The sequence below is a fragment of the Emydura macquarii genome, unplaced genomic scaffold (assembly GCF_026122565.2).
Source record: "Emydura macquarii macquarii isolate MOO-44397 ecotype Brisbane River unplaced genomic scaffold, CSIRO-AGI_Emac_v2 contig_2481, whole genome shotgun sequence".
In the NCBI taxonomy this organism is placed as follows: Eukaryota; Metazoa; Chordata; order Testudines; family Chelidae; genus Emydura; species Emydura macquarii.
The window spans coordinates 1,906,813-1,914,681 of record NW_027132618.1 but is presented as its reverse complement, the minus strand read 5'-3'; positions in this window follow the sequence as shown (position 1 = coordinate 1,914,681).

The following is a 7,869-nucleotide window of genomic DNA, read 5'->3' as shown; positions in this document are numbered from 1 at the left end:
TACGGTAACAACTGCTTTTTTTAAAGTATAGTGTACAAATTAAAAAAGTGTATTTTGCAAATTATCCTGCAGATCTCATTAGGTTTTATTTAAAAAGTAGTAGTAATCTCGTGCTTTTCATCCACATCTCTTAAAATTCTTTACAAAAATGAGGCAATAATGTTTTAAGAAAGGAAAAGTGTGTTAGGAAAGAGGCATAGAAGTTTTGACTTTCCCAAGGTCATACAGGAAGTCAGTAACTGGGTTAGGAGTAGAAGCTACCTTTCCTAATTCTCAATTCCCTAATCTAGCTAGTGACCAGGGTATCTCACAAAAGACCCCAGTTCATCCCTGTTCAGGAAAGCACTTAAACATGTTTAAATCCCATTCATGTCAAGTGCTTAAGTGACTTACTGTTAGGACTAAGCGAATGTTTCTCTGTGATTGCATGCTGTGGATAAAGATGCACCTAAAAACATGATTTTTTTTAACAGTTTGAGGTAAATAGCCAGGCTCTCACTGTGGCGTATTACACACACATCCTTTGTGGATCATGCACAGAGGATGTCATGTAACATGCACTGACCACTGGGTTATGCTTGTGCATGTTTACGTCATCGAAGGAATATGTGATGTGTAATTACAATATATGCAAAGCTACTTAAAAGATTTTTAATTTTTAAACCCATATTATGCCTATTGCTGTGGGAAAATTTACCACATAAAGGGAAAGCGCTGAATGCACACTTATGAAATGGTACATGTTACATTTTATAAAACACTTCAGTTTCCTGCTGATCTAGGCAGTGGTGTATCTTCTTCTAGTCCTGCTATTATTCCTTTCCCCTTTCCTACAGAATGAGTAGACCTATATCCTGCCACAAAATATGACTGAGGAGCTCAGTTACCATCCCCACAGCAAACGTTCAGTCTTTGCTTCATTGAGAGTTACAGAATAGTCCATCTGGTGTTTGATATATTGCTCAGTTAGCACTCTTGGGCTTGCCTGTCATCAAAATACAATATACCCGCCTTTCTACCTTTTATCGCAGTCTTTATCCCCTGCTTTTCCTCTAGGGATTTAAAAATACTAATCTATCAGATACCTGAGTTTCTGGTTGTTTTTGAATTTAAGAGCCAGTTATATCCTTGCTACAGAATTTTGCAGAGTGGTTTAAATAAAACTATAGAAAGGATAGTCTCTGTTAAATTCAATAGGTTTCTAAGAGCAAATTGAATACTAACCTAAGAAGTGTTACTGGTTTCACCCCTATTAAATACATTGTGTAGGACTCTTTCGCAGTAGTAGTTGCCTTTATCAGAATGTGTGGAATAGCTATGCCTGTACACTGAAGAATTTTATATCTGGAGAAGCAGCTGTATACAACCTGTTCAGTTCTGAAACAGTGTGTGGTAACTGGAGCTATAAGCAGTAAAACATGCTGTACAGAAGATACTTTCTCACACTCACTATGGATGCTGTCCAGGAGTAATACAGAAAACTACTATGCTAGCAGGAAACATTCCCATTAGACAGAATGTCAGGCAAAATAGTAAATGATAAAACTAAGAAATCTTCCCAGTAGCTGAGAGGCTTACCAAAACAGTACACTGCATGCAGCGGTCTCTGTGTCTCAGTTTAATGGCACAGCACAGCACATCAATGAGCACTTGTAAAAGTAGATACTACTAAAAGTGAACCACTTTTTTTTTTAATGATGCATTATATCCTATAGACTACTTGGCCACTGCATGCCAGAGTCAGACATACAAGCTAGGACTAAAAGGAAATAAAAGTCCTCATCCATCCATCCCCCCACCCAGTTTTTCCAGCCTGTTTCTTTAAGTCCACTACATTTGGCTCTTATTTTTGGTCATTATGGTTTCTAGTCTTGGACAGCAACTTTGCAAGTGATAGACTTTACGCTAGGGGACTCTGAAGTCTATGCCTGTTTAACTGAGTGAGTTAAATTCTAGACACACCCATTCGTGGAGGTTGAATGTTGTTTTTCCTCCTCAGAAAGGGGTTCCCAAACCACAATCTGACTCCCGGATGTATAAAGACCTTAACAACATGCTTTTATACATTAAAAATATGGGTCTTATCAACTTTTTTTCTGGACGATGTGATGCACAATTGGAGAACTTGTGACATCATTGAAGCCACGTAAGTGCAATCTGATTGAGGAAAGAACTGGCTTTTATCTGGAATGTTTTCAACTGCTTAGGTATAAAAACCATTTAACGCAAATGTCTGCTAAACAGTGGGAACACGAATTGTAAAGATTCAACACTTCTGCCCCTTCATGTAAGAGACAAGGGAGTTTCAAATCTCCACCTCTAGTTCCTCCAGCAAACAAGAAAAAAATTAGACTTGAGGCTTGATAATGTAGAAAATGAAGAATTTTAAAAAAAAATCCCTTTTCAGGTTGTCATTGTCATAAAAACAACACGTTTACAAGATACAAACCCATTTCCCTCCCTCCCCTTTAGATTACTTAACAGTGGACAACTGAGAATTCTTGTAGCTTCCTAGTCGCATTTAGGCAAAAATCGTAGCTCAGCATAATGTTTTAAAGATTTCTCTAAGCCCTGCCTAGCAGTCCCTTAACACATGCAGCTTGCAATCTCGCTCTCATTTTGGGTCTTCAGAATTTGTGCAAGGCCTTATCAATGTAGAAAACAAAATAGGGGACTTGGTGTTGCTTTTCTAGTAGTAGTGTGCTACTGCTTGAGGAAAAAGGAGACAATGTTCTCTCTCGGGTAAATGTTTAGCAATGTATGTATGTTAATTGCATTATGATACACATATCAATGTTACCATGAAATGTTAGGCCAGATCCCAGAGCATCACATCAGGGCATCCCTAATGTGTTGTTGCTTTACTGAAAAGGATGGTTTGTGACATGATATCTCCCTGCAATTTGATGCATTCATCCATCCAGTGCTTTCTAATTTTTTGTAATGTTCCATTTATTTATTGGACACTGTTACATCAAGGATGCTAGGATTAGCCAAAGGAGAGTAACTGAGAACAGCAGGGTAGCTGATGTGGGATGAAGGGGATTGTAAGCATTTAGGAGTGTTGGCATAGGATAGGAGATCTGATATAACAGTGAAGCAGTGTGGCAGAAAAGACCCTTGAACTATGAATCTAGCCTAGGTCAGGAGTAAGTAGAAATAATTGACGTGATGATTGATTGACTGACCCATGTGAGATGAATTAAACAGCAGGGTCCAATTGCTAAGGAACAAGTATCCCCATCTGAAAACTACCATGTTGGTAAATAGGCTTGCTGGCAGTCTCAGTATAGTGCCAAGGGACTAAATGGGCATGGAGGCTGAATACATGATCCATCCAGAGCAGAGCTGAGGCACAGACAGTGCAGCATGGGGAAATTTAGAGAGAGAGCTGTAGTGCCAGTTTCCAGCACCTAAGAAAAAAACAAGAAAAGCCCAAGGCAGTTCCTACCTACTGCATTATGTAATTAACCATGTGCCATGGTTCAATAAATACAGAAATCTGGCTTACATTCTGATGAGTAGAACTGTTGAGTCAAATCCCCAGCATCATTAAGATTTGTGAAGACTAGAATTTCCCTGTGGCAGGAGCGCTCCAGGTGGTTCCTATACCAGCCCTCAGTATAGATGTAATGGCTGGTGGAGGAGGAGTATGACAGGGAGAACTCTTGCAATCCCCATCTGTGAGAGGGATTGTTTGTGGAAGAGAGTAGCTGGGCATAGCTGAGGCTGCACTTTCTACCTAGGAACTGGCCTAGCTCCCAGCTTATATATGGTGGCTTAAAGCCAATTTAACCTCAAGTACAGCTTGACTTCAGCTAAGGATTTAGCCCATCATGTAGTTCTTAAAAGTAGTAAACAGCTATTTGTTATTGGTGAATCAGCCCAAAAGCTTCAGGCCTTAGAATTGATCTAAGGTGTAGTCAGACCTGAAAGAACAGAGACAGGACTAGAATGCCAAGGGAGCACAAAGAAAAAATCTTGCGTTAGCAAGATGGGCGATAAGACAAAAGGCCTTTTCCTCTATCTGAGGAGGAAATGTATAAAGGGGAGCAGAAAGACTCATGTAGGGTACATCTTCAGTGCAGTTAGCTCAACTTATCTCGTTTTGAGTTAGCCTCGCTCAAGTGAGGGACCATAATGCAAAATAAGGACTAGGCTACATTTGGATAGATCTTTGGGTATAATTATCCTGAAATAGTTATTTCACTATAAGCCCCCACAGGGACACTCTTATTTCAGTACATTTCCAAGTGTAGACAAGCTCTAACACTAGAACTGCACAGTGATTGGATTAGCAACACAGAGCAGCTGGGTCCCTATTGTGTTACCAATTCAAATAGCATGTGAGCTTCCACCCACACCCCTGACTGGCCAGCTAAAATTGAAAACACCTCTTTATTCCAGCTAGACATTTATGTGTGTGGAGGGGAGTTGAATTGGGGCAACACTCAAGTTATACCTTGAGTTAATACTGCACTGAACACCAGCTCAGTCTAAAAGGCCTGACTGTATGTGTGGAATTTGTTATTGCTTGCCAACTTATTTTTGTTCTCCAGTTGATCTGCAAACCTACTTAATGCATATACTTCTTTTATAGGATTTGTTCTTACACTGTCATTTAGAAAAAGCAAATAATATATAAAGGCAACTGTAATTTTATTTCTAAAAAGGATGAAATCTCCATCAGACTTGATATTCTAATTACAGTTGAGTCAGATTGATTAATGTGCATAAAAAGCTATGCCATTAAAAACAAAGGCAGAGCTGAATACCCATACACCTGTAATCCTATTACACACAAATAGCATGTGGTGCCAAAAATTAGCATTTAGTATATTTCTTATGCAAATAATTTCACTCCCCGCTGAATATCAGCTGGCACCTTTCATTAACAAAGCTGATTTAAATAGTCAAATACTGTATGAGTGTGAAAAATACCAAGTTATTAACACAATACATCACTGGATGGCGCTATTGTTTCAGATAATTGCAATTCACTATATTTCTTTGGCAACATGGTTTAAAAAGAAAAAGAACTTCTCACTAGAGCTGACTGTTGCAGGGGATGAGGGTATGGAAAAGAAAATGGGTTGGGGTCATTATTATGGCCTGTGTTATGCAGGTCAGACTTTTACTAAGCAAACCAGAACAGTCACTCCTAGCCTTAGAATCTATGAAATATGGTGCAGTCATGCATATCGTTTCCCACTGTATGCTGCCATTAACTTGTGCACATTTGCTGCAGTAATTACGCAGGGCAGTAGGACTTGCTGTATCACTACGAAAACAGCTACCACAATGGAATTCCCTACACTAAAAAGTTTGGCCAAATAGCAGCACTCAGTGCTGATGACTAATCTCCCTTCATTGTGGTGGCCGTTCTAGGGATCACAGGGATGGTGTGCTGCACATGGGTGAGTTGATCTCATTTAGTGTTCTCCGCTTATACCGTTTGTCTATTTTCATTACTGTAACTGAGGTAAATGCAAAAATCAAGTGAGTTTCAGCCTCTTCCTCATAACTTAGAGCAAATGGTTGAAGAATAGGACTGGGAAACAGGAGACACATAGTCTGTCAGTAATCTTGTCTCTGTAACAGACACATTTATGACCATGGGCAAGTTCTCTGAACTCAGTTTACTTGCTTGTAATACAAGAGGATTAGGTTAGGGCACTAGCTAAGCCTTAGCAGAGCTAGCTTCAAGTCTCTACTTTATCACAAACTTCCTGTGTGACCTTGGACAAGTCACCCCTAGCTCCTCAAAGATATTTAGGATCCTAATTTCTATTGAAACCCATGAGAGTTAGGAGCCTAAATACCTTTGAGGATTTGGGTCCTGGCCTTAAGCTCCCTGAGCCACAGCACCCCAGCTGTACCTGGGAAGAATAGTTCTGCCCTACTTCACACAGATAATGTGGGGGACATACATCAAAAATGGTGAGGCACTCTGATAGTGTAGTTAGTTGGGCCATATAAGTTAGTTAGATACTCTCACATGGGTGCAGTGAGCTGTGTGTATCTAAGATGAGATTTCAAAGCTGACTAATGATTTGGCTGCCCAATTTCCATTAATTTTAATGTGAATTGGGTGTCCAAACCCATTAGGCAGTGTTGAAAAAATTCTCCAACTTAGTTCTTGTAAAGGGTATTGATTCTTGGATGCAGGTGTGTTAGAACTGGTTGTGTTAGCATCAGTTCCACTTTCTGGGTCTCAGTCATTAGTAGGATCCTGAAATGTTTGTGTTACAAATATGTTTGCTGCATTCAACATTTTTTTCATGAAAAATATTTCTGTTCAGTTTGGGGATTTTATTTGTTTGTTTGTTTTTTAATGAACCCTGATTGTATCCCTTTAAGTGATGAAGTAATAATACAGATTAGTGCTAGCTGGGGACAAAATGAATTATTAAAATATTGTCTGCTAGTGAGGATTCCTGAATTTAGCAATTATGTCACATGTAAGATGGCACTTTAAACTTATATGATGGACCCTTATGGCAGGTTTTCATTTATACAAAAGTGAAAAACTAATGAAACTTCCTTATATGGGAGACTGAATACCTCAAGCTCACACTCTATGGATCCTTCCCCCTCCTCCCCCTCCCCCCCCCCCCCACACACACACGCACATTTTTTATTCTCAAAATTGCCACATCTGAAAAAATAGTAGACGCCAGTAACAAAACATCCCACACTTCTAGTTACTTATAACTAACACTTCTATTGCTTTGGCTAAAATGGATTTGTTTACCCAAAGACATTATAAAATTACTCAAAGGTTTGTGGGGGAGGGTGGTTAAATTCCCCCCCCCCCCCAACACACACACACACACACCATTTTTTTTTTTGCCTCTTATCTTCTACACAGTAGTTTAAAAACTGTGCCACATCCTGTTTTTAGTTTTGCTTTATTCCTCCTTAATCTGATAGGAAAGGAATCAAGAGCAGTATGAATATTATGAAGTAATATCTGGCAAATTTTGATTTTTAAAGGTAAAGATGACAGCTCATTCTTCTTGTAATGTGTCAAAAACAACTCCTTCAGTAGTCTATTATATACTAATGCTTGATGTTAAAGTTGATAACTATTGGTGTTTATGCACCAATAATAGCACCTCTGCTACTACCTATGTCAGGACAGAAACTTGGGTTTCTCTAGTAATGGTGCTAGTGTACTGGATCAAAATAGAAACCAAATTAAGGGCTGAAATCAATGCAATTTATAGGTAAGTAAGGACTCTCTGATGTATCTCCACATGCCAAAAACAGCTCTGGTGTGACTTTAAGTTGAAGATGAACAGCCAGGCTAGGATAAAAAGAAGCACCTAACAATTTTAATTAATGTTAAATGTACTTATGTGACCAATGAATATTAAAGGAAATAATTTTTAAAAAAGAATTGGCCACTGTCAGAAGAAAAAATACTGGGCTAGCTGGACCATTGGTCTGACCCACTATGGCATTTCTTATGTGATGTCATCTCCTGAAGACAGGGGTAAAGGTGTAAATTGCATTTCAGTACAGCTGCTATTCCACATCAGAAAGCTGCGGAAAAGCAGGTAATCAACCCAGGTAATTCCAGGGAAATATACAGCATCGTTTTCATTTCCTTTCATGCTTATAATCACGAGTCCGAGTGCCAGGTTAGTAAAGGGTCTCGCTTTGTTTGCACAGAAATAAGAATGCCTGGATACACACTAGAGAAAAGTTCGCTCTGATCTCCAGCAGCGCAGAGTGCGGGGGGGTGAATGCGGCGCGAGGTGGCGCTAATGGCCCTGTGCTGATTCGGTCTTTCCCTCGCAGCCCACCCCGCTGACAAATAAATAAAAGCAAACCAAACTTGGTGATTTGCTGCGATAGGCCGAG